Source organism: Suricata suricatta, chromosome 14 (assembly GCF_006229205.1).
Source record: "Suricata suricatta isolate VVHF042 chromosome 14, meerkat_22Aug2017_6uvM2_HiC, whole genome shotgun sequence".
NCBI lineage: Eukaryota > Metazoa > Chordata > Mammalia > Carnivora > Herpestidae > Suricata > Suricata suricatta.
The window spans coordinates 73459677-73473010 of record NC_043713.1 but is presented as its reverse complement, the minus strand read 5'-3'; the positions used below and the strand labels follow the sequence as shown (position 1 = coordinate 73473010).

At 38.6% G+C, this 13334-nt stretch overlaps 1 protein-coding gene and 1 pseudogene across 1 annotated transcript in view; one reads left to right on the top strand and one right to left on the bottom strand.

Moving 5' to 3' along the window:
- Positions 1–13334, bottom strand: part of SPPL3 (signal peptide peptidase like 3) — a 134058-nt gene that overhangs the window by 93509 nt on the left and 27215 nt on the right. The window lies entirely within an intron of this gene.
- LOC115277659 lies at positions 5207–5583 on the top strand (annotated as a pseudogene).

Genomic DNA, 13334 nt, shown 5'->3' with positions numbered 1-13334 from the left:
CAAGAATATGAAGTGCTATCAAATCCTTAATTGTTAAACTGCAATAGTATGTTTTATTAAGTAAGAAAGCATCCTAACAATACTAAAAAAAAAAAAAAAAACAAATAAAACTGGCTGTTACCTGAGTCAATCTAAAATTAGTTTAAGTACCCAAAGCCTAAGTACCATTAAATTACAGAACTTTACAAAATTTATCAACAACAAAAAGCTAAATCTCGATAGTCCTATTCCTTTTATTTAAAAATTTTTTTTTAATGTTTATGTTTTGAGAGAGAGAACGAGCGTGAGCAGGGGAGGGGCACAGAGAGAGGGAGACACAGAAGCCAAAGCAGCCTCCAGCTTCGAGCTGTCAGCACAGAGTCTGACGTAGGGCTCAAACGCAGGGACTGCAAGGTCATGACCCGAGCCGAAGTCAGAGATTCAACCACCTGAGCCACCTAGGAGCCCCAGTCCTATTCTTTTTAAATCACCACCACTGGCAAGTGTTTCCAAAGCGAGCACGTCTTTGGTACAATCAAAACTGGTTCCACTAAGTGAAAACACTGCAATAATGAGAATGTCCTTTTATGTATATAGTCTTTTTTTAAAATTTATTTGAGGGGGGGGAAGTGAAAGTGCACATAAGCAGGGGAGAAGGGCAATGGAAGAGAGAAAATCTTTTTTTATTACAGTTTTTTAAATTTTTTAATGCAATTAAAAATGTTTTTATTTATTTCTGAAAGAGACAGAGACAAAGAGACAGAGCATGAGCAGGGAAGGGGCAGAAAGAGGGGGACCAAGGATCCAAAGCAGGCTCTGGTGCTGACAGCAGAGAACACCATGCAGGGTTTGAACTCATGAAGCCCGAGATCATGACCTAAGCCAAAGTTAGCCTCACCAACTGGCCCACCCAGGTGCCCCAAGAGAGAGAGAATCTTAAAATTTATTTTTGAAAGCCAGACACAGAGCACAAATGGGGAAGGGGGCAGAAAGAGAGAGAGACACAGAATCTGAAGCAGGCCCCAGGGTTCGAGCTGTCAGCACAGAACCTGACGTAGGACTCGAACCCACAAACTGTTGAGATCATGACCTGAGCCGAAGCGGGATGCTTAACTGACTGAGCCACGCAAGCATCCCCAAGAGAGAATCTTAAGCAGGGTCCACGCTGAGCATGGGGCCTGACATGGGCTTGATCCCACAACCTTTGGGATCACGACCTAAGCCTAAATCAAGAGTTGGATGCTCAACCGAATGAGCTACCCAAGCACCCCTATTCTTATATTTATGATATTTATGCTACTTATATGGACCTAACAGCAAATCAGGATTTTCAGTAAATGCAAGTAACTAGTGGTGGCACTCGAGAGAGGAAGGAAAGAAAGAGAGAAAGGGGAAGCTTGCCTGACCCTGCCTCTAGCATTCAGGAAAGGGGACAGGAAAATCAGTATCCTTCCAGCCACTGTTTCTTCTCTTTGTATGGAACGATCACAAGACCCCAGAAAGTGCTAGAATGACTAGAGAAGGAAAGAAGATTATCAAAGACTACATTTTCTGCCACCATGATGAGCAAGAGAGTAAAAACATAATATGTAGGTGATGGAAAGCACTAGAACCATGTAGCCCACATCCACATTCATAGTACTAATGATTTATGAAGTAGACTCCCCGGTATAAGGGCTTCTGAAGAGCACAGTAAAGGAATAGAAATAATACGGTGTAACGTCATTTTTTAACTGCTCGATTAGAAACTAACAAAAGAATATAAACCAGTTTTTTTTGTCAAGCAAATTACAGGTCTCTGCTACTTAGCATTATGACTCCAAAGCTTAAGTTTCAAATAAAGTTATTGGTCTCAACTAAAAAAATACTTGCTCCAGATATGTGTGTGGTCCTCTTTCAGGCAGTAAATATCTTACTCTTCTTCATACACAGAGGAAATAGATCACCCTGCAAAGGAGTGGAGGTGTACCTCTAGCCCAAGAGCCACACCAGGGTGGAATCACTGTCAGTACTGTGCCTATTCACCATGGAGATGTCCCTACAAAGCTGGAAGGCAGTGAACAGAATTCCAGTCTTAAGGGGGAGTGTAATTCTGAAAGGCCCAGATGATAAATCATGTTAATGTAAGCCAGTGCTTATGTTAATGTAAGCTAGAACCTTCTGTGATGATGAAAACATTCTATATCTGCAGTGTCCAATAAGTGAAATGTGATGAGTGCCACATGAGTGCCACTGAGGAACTGAATCTGTAATTTTATTTAATTTTAATGAATTTAAACTTAAACAGCCACACGTGGCTAAAGGCTACCTTATTGGACAGCACAGATGCAAGCAAATTCTGGAGATTCCAGTGCCCTTGACACTGATCTAGCATAAGCTTATGATGTAATTCTGGCCAATGAGATAGGAGGAAAAGGTTTTCCTTGATCTAAAACAAAACAAACAAAACCCCCATACACAAGGAAGAGAAGTTTCTTTTTTTGCCTCTAGATGTGGTCTCAAGGAAGTGATGGCTAGGAAATGTTCCGCCATCTTACAAACAGTAGGGCAGCAAGCCTACACACGAGGCAGATATGCTGAAAAGAGCAGAGCTGAAGAATGGAAAGAATATGGGCCCCTAATAGTATCACTGAGCTCTCCAACCAGTACTATGGAGATATTTTTATCTATTTATTCATTCACATATTTTAGATATTTTCATTTATTCAGGTATTTCCTAAGCACTGACAAGATCCTACAGTGAGCACAACAGATAAAAATTACCGACAATAAGAATTCAACCAGGTATTATGTCAGTCAAGTCAGGATTACTGTTAATTGTAGCTGAAGATACAGCAATTCATAAGACAAAGTATAAGTGGATGAAGTAAACTATTTTCCTTGGTACAGCAGTGAAACAAACCCTAGGTATTTAAAAATCAGACACTGATATCAATTCCAAATTTGTACCTCAAAACGAATATAACCTAAATAATGGGTTAAAAGTACTTCACTAAAAATAATTTTGTAAGCATGTATTAAGGCTGGACTACTAAGAAACATAGATATGGTTAATAGTAAACTGGGACACCTGGGTGGCTCAGTTGGTTGAGTGTCTGACTTTGGCTCAGGTCATGATCTCACACTCCTGAGTTCGAGCCCCACAATGGGCTCTGTACTGACAGCTCAGAGCCTGGAGCCTGCTTTGGATTCTGTCCCTCTCTCTCTCTGTGCCCCTCCCCAACTCGCACTCTGCTTCTCTCTCCCCCCACCCCCCCCCAAAAATAAATAAGCATAAAAAAATTAAAAATAGCAAACCAACCACCTGTACACTACCATCCAATGACTCATTTTAAAGTTATCATTATGAAGGTATTGGTTAAAACAAAATATTTCTAGCTTAATTTCTCCTCCATTTATCTGTTTTATATTAATTACAATTACATTATTATTTAGCTTACTGTTCTCAAACCAAAGAACAGTCCAGTAACACATTATAAATTTTGCTAGTCATATAAAACACAGACGAAATCCTGTTTCCAAAGTGGAAGTAACTTACACCTGTTTGGTACTCCTAATGAATCAAGTATATGGCAATATATCACACCAGAGCTTTTTACCAAAACTAAATGCATATCTGAAATAAAAACCAAAAATATAATCATTCTCAATGTTTGCCACTTTTCTGTTCAAAAAATGTATTTTTTAGTATTTAATTACAGGAGAAGGTTCTAGAGTGACAGCAGCAGCCATGGCTTAGCTGTTTTTGAGTCCTCATGACTTCTCTCTTAAAAACAAACTCAGCGATTTGGTTAGCATAGCTGAAAATCTGCATCTACAACAAAACTAAGAAATAAGGTATGCTTATGGAACCCAAAATACAAGTGGGTAGGGGCCAACTATGGACTGGTAGACTCATGTGGAATTGCCATTCACGTGAGAAGCAGCAGCGGGAAGCAACAGGATATCTGACAAACCTGAAATTAGGAAAACCCCGAAAGAGCCAGCAGGCGCTTTCTGGAAGGTGCAGCCTGCCAGCTGAGAACAGCAGCTGAAAATGAAAGGAGTTCTACACATTCCAACTTGTGGGTGAGCTTCAGGAGACCATGGAGGTCTGTCAGGGAGGGAGTACTCTGGCCCCGCAAACGCAAAGCCAGCCCATCTGAAGCTCCCCTTTCAGGACAAAGCTTTGCACTGAGGAGAAACTACTGGGAACAGAATCCAAGTTAAGCATAAACAGTGACAAGCGAGGGAAAGGAACAGCTGGGAGGAATAAGGGCTCGGAGAAGTCTGAAGCTAGAAGATTTCTTCTGCTTCCCCCACCAGAAAATTCAGAAGAGGAGCTGTAACCATAAAGCTAGAAAAGCGTTCATGGCACTCTGGGAAAGCACTGGGGTTATATCTCAAGGTCATTATTAGAAAAAAAATAAAGAAAAGAGAGAGGGAGGCAGATACCATCCTTAACGACACTGAAAGCATAGCAGAAAAACATGCCTTTATAAGAGATGAAAACTGTAACTCAGGATTTCAAAATCAGCTTTAAAAATTTAAGAAAATGATATAATTATGGCATATCAGCCCAAAGAAGAAAAAGCAAAGCAAGGAAACATAAAACATACTAAAAGCAATCCCCATCAAAAAAACATCAGCATTCTTCACAGAGCTAGAACAAACAATCCTAAAATTTGTATGGAACCAGAAAAGACCCCAAATAGCCAAAGCAATCTTGAAAAAGAAAATCAAAGCTGAAGGCATAACAATCCCAGACTTCAAGCAATATTACAAAGCAGTAATCATCAAGACAGTATAGTACTGGCACAAAAACAGATATTCAGATCAATGCAACAGAATAGAAAACCCAGAAACAAACCCACAAACATATGGCTAACAAATCTCTGACAAAACAGCAAAGAATAGCCAATGGAATAAAGACAAGTCTTTAGCAAATGGTGCTGGGAAAACTGGACAGTGTCATGCAGAAAAATGAACGTGGACCACTTTCTTACACCATATACAAAAATAAACTCAACGAGAAAACAGGCAAAAACCTCCGTGACCTTGGCCACAGCAGCTTCTTACTCAACACATCTCAGGAGGCAAGGGAAACAAAAGCAAAAATGAACAACTGGGACCTCATCAAAATAAAAAGCTTCTGCAAAGTGAAGGAAACAATCAGCAAAACTAAAAGGCAACCGATGGAATGGGAGAATATATTTGCAAACATATCAGATAAAGGGTCGGCGCAGTCATGGTTGGTTTGCTGGAGAAGACCACCGGCCTTGTGGGATTCGGTGTGTGCGAGTCCACACGAGAGGCTAAGAATATTGTACACAAAGATTCTTGACGTTCTTGAGCAAATCCCTAAAAACGCAGCATACAGAAAGTATATAGAACAGATTACAAATGAAAAGTTGAGTATGGTTAAAGCGGAACCAGATAATAAGAAATCAGAAGACCAACTTCAGTGCGGCCAACTAGAAGAGGTGATTCTTCAGGCTGAAAATGAACTAAGTCTGGCAAGAAAAATGATACAGGGGAAACCATGGGAGCCTTTAGTGCAAGAGCCTCCTGCCAACCAATGGAAATGGCCAATATAATCATCATTAAATGACTAGCGTGTTGATAGGAAACTGATATAATTAAATGTTCTGTAATATTAAAAATGATTCCTGATTCTTGATATCTTATAATCAAGAAAACTAATACAAAACATATTTAGAAAACTTGTTAAAATTGATGACTGTGGTAATAGGGATTTGTGAAGCCATATTTGATACGTAAAGCATTCATTTAAATTATTTTAAAGGTAGTGTTTTTTTTAACAGAGAGGTTGTGGAAAGATTTGAAAGTTAATTGGAAAAATCCCTATAGATTTTCAATGAAGAGGCTAAATTGAAGGGTTAGTATCCAAAATCTATAAAGAACTTATCAAACTCAACACCCAAAAAAATAATCTAGTGAGAAAATGGGCAGAAAACATGAATAGACACTTCTCCAAAGAAGATGTCCAGATGGCCAACTGACATATGAAAAAATGCTCAACATCACTCATCATTAGGGAAATACAAATCAAAACCACAATGAGATACCACCTCATACCTGTCGGAATGGCTAACATTAACAACTCAGGCAACAACAGATGTTGGTGAGGATGCAGAGAAAGAGGATCTCTTTTGCACTGCTGGTGGGAACACAAACTGGTGCAGCAACTCTGGAAAATAATATGGAGGTTCCTCAAAAAAATTAAAAATAGAACTACCTTACGACCCAGCAATTACACTACTAGGTATCTATCAAAGGGATAAAGGTGTTCTGTTTCAAAGGGGCACATGCACCCCAATGTTAACAGCAGCACTATCAACAATAGCCAAATTATGGAAAGAGCCCAAATGTTCACTGACAGATTAATGGATAAATAAGATGTGGTATATGTATACAATGGAGTATTACTTGGCAATCAAAAAGAATGAAATCTTGCCATCAGCAACTTCTTGGATAGAACTGGAGGGTATTATGCTAAGCAAAATTAGTCAGAGAAAGACAAATATTGTGTGACTTCACTCATATGAAGAATTTAAGATACAAAACAGATCAATATAAGGGAAGGGAAGCAAAAATATAAAAACAGGGAGGGGGACAACAAACAGAGAACAAACATAAGTTTGCTGGAGGGGTTGTGGGTGGGTGGATGGGCAAAATGGGTAAGAGGCACTAAGAAATCCACTCCTGAAATCACTGTTGCACTATATGCTATCTTGGATGTCAATTTAAAAATAAATAATTTTTAAAAATACTAAAAAACATAATTTAAGAAAATTCAATGAAATAGAAAATTGAAACTGTATACTGAATCTATCAATCCCTAATGACCATTTCTAAGACACAATCTAATAAAATTACTAGATTTTGAAAACAGCAAAACTCCCGGCATCCAGGCAAAAAGACCAAATCACTTGTAAAATCTATCGGAATATCTTTAAGTCTTTGACAGTGACACAATATGGCAGAAGATAACAGAGAAAAACAAATGTGAGCCAAGAATTTATAGGCAGCCAAACTAGTAGGAGTGCAATTGCAGGGTCATATGGTAAATTTGTTTAATTTTTTAAGAACCTGTTTCTTTTTATCATCTATTAGTGTTCTCTCATTTAGTCACTCTATTTAGGGTCCCTAATATAAATAGTTATGCTTTCATTTTTTACTCTGTCTCATCATGTTTCTTGGAGGCACACTAAAAAGTTTTTCCAACAGGGAGATTTTATCTATAAAGAAAACATATTGTGTCAAGCAAAATATAAAAATAAGTGCTAACATACCTTCCTAAATAAGGTAAGGATTACTGAATCCAAATATTTTCAAGCAATAACTGAGGTTAAAATTGTGATAATATATATACCATATATCTACTATATATGTCTGTGTATATCTATTTTGACCCCCCAAAAAGTACCCGAAACAAAATTCTATAGAAACCACTAATTTAAATGCAAAAGTTTTTAAATAATAGATTTACTATTAGGGCTATTCAAAGTGTTATTCAGCATTAGTGTTGGTTCACAAACTATTGGTAACTGACCCACTTCAAGTTAAGCACAAAAACAGTAAATTGATTTTGAAAACTTTACAGTAGTTTGGTAATTTTAGGTCTGTTGCCTTTAACAATGAAATTTTAGGGCATGTGTTGATAAGCTCTTATTTCCTTTTTTTCTGGTAATTTACTTTAATGTATTTTACCAAAAAAAAATCTGTTCATGACAAATTGGGGGCAGGAACAGAGGAGGAACTGGTACTTTACCAGAAATAGTGTGAGAAGCAGAAGCCAACAAATTTTCTATAAGTGGTTAGATAGTAAATACTTTAGGCTTTGCAAACCACAGGGTCTCTGCTCCAACTATTAACCTCTGCCATTACGGCATGAAAGCAGCCATAGATGGTATGTAAATAAATGGGCATGGTTGTTACAATAAAACTTTATTTATAAAAACAGCTGGTGGGTCGGATTTAGCCTGCAGGCCATATTCACTGATTCCTGTAGTATAACATTCAAGAAACACAGAATAAGGAAAGACACAAAACATAAAACTATGTAAAAGAACAAAACCTTGTAAAGGATTTTGGCAATGGAAAGGAAGGGGGAAAGAATAAGAATTTTGGAATCTAATCCTGAAGAGATTGTTATTAACGCAGTCTAGATTTCATTAGCTTTGCCAGCAGCCACATTTCTAGTCATATGTTAACCAGGCTGTGTGGATCCTTGCTTTATTACAGTAAACTACAGTGCCTTGTAGTGATTCTACACAAGCAAGATGACTTCATTTACGTGCATGTCAGCAAAGGACTGATCCTAGTTTATGTGGCAGGGGAGGAAACTGTCTGCTATTACATTAGCATACAATCAAATCCTAGTCGATTAAAAAAATCATGTTCTTGAAATCATAACGTACAAAAAACAATCCACTCTCCTAACATGTGTGAGTCCTATCCTTCATTATTTGTTTTTTTTGAAACAGTTCCTGTATCTAACAGGTACAAAACTCTGCTTGTGGTATCCATTACAAAGGGTGTAAAAATAAGGTTTGCCTTCAAAACAGTTATAGTCTAATAATTAAAATAAGATACAGCTACAGGCGCCTGGGTTGGCTCCACTGGTTCAATGTTTGACTTCGATACTTTTGGCTCAGATCATGATCTCATCATGATCATGAGGTCGTATCCTGAGTTGGGCTCCATGCTGAGTGTGGAGACTGCTTAAGATTCTCATTCTCTCTCATTCTCTCTCTCTCTCTCTCTCTCTCTCTCTCAAAAAAGAAGCTATTTCTATAAATAACCAAAATTCAAGGCAAAAATGACATTACTTCTCCTACTATACCCTAAGTTACTTGACAGCAGGATTTATGACTGATTCTTCTTTGCATCTTCTCTACCAAACACATTTTTAAAAAAATCAACTATTTGCTGAATAAGATGTGAGTAAGGGTGGGTAGTTAATATCTGGCTTTCACAGATGAGGAAACCAAGGGAACAAAAAATTTCATAGCTGGTTAAAATTGAATTCAAGACCACAATCCAGAATTCCTAATCCCTATTACTCAGTTTTTCCCACCCTACCATCATTTCCTCAGTATATACAAAGAACAAAATCCCATCAGCACTCAGATTTTCAACCACCTGGAATAAAACCATAAAACTGTAAAGTATTTGTAATACCTCTCAAGAATAATCTCTTAAATGGAGGGCCAATAACTATATTACAGTAATATAGCATATTACAACAGGCATAAGAGAGGTGGTACAGAAGAAGGGAAGAGCAAAAAGTACCCTCCAAAGTATGCTCTGGAACCCCAAAATCTAAAGGTTTTGAGACCCCCCAAAATGAAGATAAGGAGGGCTATGAGAGACTTAGGAGTAAAAGAATTCTCAAAGGATGAGGAACATGGCTTTGGGTGGTCGTTCTTGAAAATTTTCATTTTTTCCACCTGGTTCCAATTCTAGAATTTTGGGCAACATACTTGAAGGGATTAGGCCTTTAAAACAAAAGTAAATAAGTCAACAATAATTATAATACACCCAGTACTACTGTAAAATAACAGCCACAGTGTCTAGTGAAGCTGTTCTCAAACTTTGTGGCTTTAGAACTCCTACTGGGGACCCAAAAGGCTTGTTTACGTACATTGTATCTACTATATGTACATTAGAATCAGAACTAAGAACATTAAAAATATTTACTTTAAAATAATAAACCCATGTGGCACCTGAGAGGCTCAGTTGGTTAAGTGTCCGATTTCAACCTGGGTTATGACCTCCCGGCTTTTGGGTTCGAGCTTCACCCAGGGCTCTCTGCTGACAGCTCAGAGCCTGCTTCGGATTCTGTGTCCCTCTCCTGCTCTGCTCTTCCCCACTCATGCGCGTGCACGCGCGCACTCTCTCTCTCTCACGAATAAACATTAAAAAAATTCTTTTAACTAAAAATAAAATAAAACAATAAACAAATTACATACTCACATAAGTCACATGCTCTAATTAAAACATAAGTTTTCTTTTGAAAAAAGTTAAAATTGTGGCACTGTTTTACATTTTTGCAAATATCTTTTATGTCTGGGTTAAGAGAAGTCAGCTGCATCCTCATATCTACTTCAGCATTTAATCTGTTGCAATAATTTGCTTTGTCTGAAGGATATAAAGAAAATACAGCCTCATACATCTGTAGTTTAAAAAGGGAGTTATCGTGACAGTCTTTAAGAAAATTGTCGATATTCTTTTTCAACACTGACACAAAACTCAACAGGGCAGTTTCCCAAAGGTTACATACAATACCGAATCTGAAACCACATCAATGAACTTTTTGTCCACTGTTACATTAAAATCCATAGGTCTATCTTGTATTATGGATCTTTACTCAGCAAATATTATTTCACTGGGTTATACAGCTCTTCAAATCCGTGAAATACTTCCTTATTCAGTATCAAAAACTCCTATTTCTTAACAATGCCACTGATCTCTTCAGAGAAGCCTTTAAATACCGGGAAGCTGTCAAGCCCAAATTTTATCACTGGCAACAGCTCTTTCATTTGTTTTCCAAGTTTCAGATATTTATTTATCAATGTAAACCCCAACATAATACACCAACATGATTTCATGCATTTAGAGGAAAGATATTTGCTAGATAAGTGGAAAATTGTGCGGATGGCTTCTGGAACACCTTCATTCAAGCAGCTTTGTGGTGAAACATTTCATTTAGGAGTCTGGACCTCTTTTTTTCCGTTTGCTATAATCTGCATTCACTGAGTAGAACTTGTATTGATCATGGAGATCCAGTTTGTTCCAGGGTTCTGAGTTATTCTTCCTATCCAAACTGACACGTGGATTGAACAATGCCAGGCCCAAGACAGAGAGCACTGCTCCAGTATCTCCCCCTCCAATAAATACGAAGAGGGGGATCGGGCTCCGATGCCTGAGAATCTGACACAACACAGCCGCAGCAGAGGCCTTGGGTCTCAGGGAGAAAAGATCCAATCTGCAAGGCCCAGCACTGAGCAGTCCCTACACCAAGGATGGACCGACATCCAAAGTCACCCAGAACCTCTATTTATTTCTCAGTTCTTTTCATTTTGTGAGAAAATGTCTGCTAATTACACAAATCAGAATAACCATAGTTTTTCTGTCAATTATTCTTTCAAGTAAAAATAGTGTTCCATGAAAAAATCTGCTAGGTCAGCATGTAACATCAAACCTCCAAGTGCTTTTCCTTAAAACAACCACAGTACTTCAATATGCAGAAGTGCCATATATGTATTTCCCATTATATCATACAGACTAATAAAAAGATGTGTACTCTTTTCCTCTATTTTTTACTTCAATTAGGGCATTCTTAAATAAAACTGGCTTTTTTCCCTCCCAACTGTAGTGTGTATGGCAGTGAAGTATAATGGCTACCAGGACAATCTGGTTCCAGTGCCCTGTTACGTTCTTAGGTACCAACACTTTACGCACCAATGCAGCTCTACCAGCAGTACAGATACTAGCACACGTAAAAAAGTCACAATTTCTCAGTAATAGTATAAAAACAGTTTGACCTTGAGGACCCTTCAAGAGTTTCAGGGCTTCCGGGAGTATAGGGACCTCACAGAGAACTGCTAATCTACAGAAGCATTAACAGTTACCTAATTGATCCCTATGTGGCCCTTCAGGATTGGTTATTGTTTTCTGCTCTGATTCTAACTCTCTCATATACTTAGGAGGCAACACTGTGTTGGGCATTCAACCTTATGTCCTAGCAAGTCTCTCACTTCATGCACAGAGTAGCACACTACTCTATCATGCACTACACACCCAGCTTTGCTCAGCATTTGACCTCAATAGCCAGTGTAGTGTGATTAAGAGCACAGGCTCTCAGTCAGTTTGCCTGGGTTGCAATCCTAAGTCTACCACTTATTAGGTGACCTTATACAAATTATTTAGCCTCATCTGCAAAATGAAAATAACAGTACTCATATCTCCAAGAGTTTGAGGATTCAACCCATTCTGTATTTGGCATGGGGCCTAATACAAAGCAAGTACTTGCAAGATACCAGCAATATTCAAAGTATCACTGCACATTGGTAAGGGATAATCTATCTTGAAGAAGGCATGTTTGAAAGGAGAAAACATTTAAAAGGGAGAAATAACTCATTTCTTCCATCCTAAGATGCAATCTTAGAATTTCTCAAAGTAATTATGTACCACTTTCCTGGGTGGTTCAGCAGTTGACTTTGGGTCAGGTCGTGAACTCTCAGTTCATGGCTTCAAACCCCACACTGGGCTTGCTGCTGTCGGTCCAGAGCCTGTTTCAGATCCTCTGTCCCTCCCTCTCTGCCCCTCCCCCACTTGCATTCTCTCAAAAAAATAAAAATAAAAAACACTTTAAAAAGTAAAATAAAATTTAAAACAAAACAAACAGGGGAGCCTCAGTGGCTCAGTCAGTTAAGCAAGACTCTTGATTTTGGCTCAGCCCCTCATCAGGCTCCCCACTGAGCAGGGAGCCTGCTTAAGATTTTCTCTCTCCCAGGGTGCCTGGATGGTTCAGTTGGTTGGGCAGCTGACTCTTGGTATTGGGTCATGTTATGATCTAACAGTTGTGGGATCAAGCTCCACATCAGGCTCTGCACTGAGCATGGAACCTGTTTAGGATCCTCTCTCCCCCTCTCTCTCTATCCTTCCCCCACTCATGTTAATGCTCGCTCGCTCTCTCTCTCCTTCTCCATCTCTCTCTCAAAATAATAAACTTAAGGAGTGCTTGGGTGGCTCGGTCAGTTAAGCGTCCAACTTCAGCTCTGGGATGATCTTGCGGTTCGTGGGTCTGAGCACCACTTTGGGCTCTGTGCCAACAGCTCAGAGCCTGGAGCCTGCTTTGGATTCTGTATCTCCCTCTCTTCTCTGCCCCTCCCCTGCTCATGCTCTGTCTGTCTCTCAAAACTGAATAAACTTTAAAAAATAAATAAAATAAACTTTTAAGTTTATTCTCTCTCTTCCTCTACCCCTCCCCACTGCTCACTCTCATGTTCTCTCTAAAACACAACAATGAACAAACAAAAAGAGTTCTGGAGTAAAAATTATATAGAGTTTAGAACAAACACAGTAATTGAGAAAAATAAGATCAATGTATAAAAGCAAGACAAGATATACAACACTCTCAAAGTGCTATTGGTATTGCCCAGTCATTAATGAGACAGTGTGGTACTTTCCAAAGAATACTGATAAAAGAATATTTTGACGTATAACTGAAATGTAGTATTAGTGATAGCTTCACAGAAATACTAAAGCAATCTTCAAGGCTGTTATGTATCACAGGGACTATGCAGTTCAGTTGTTTCTGCTATTCAATCAGTTCAGTGGCTCTA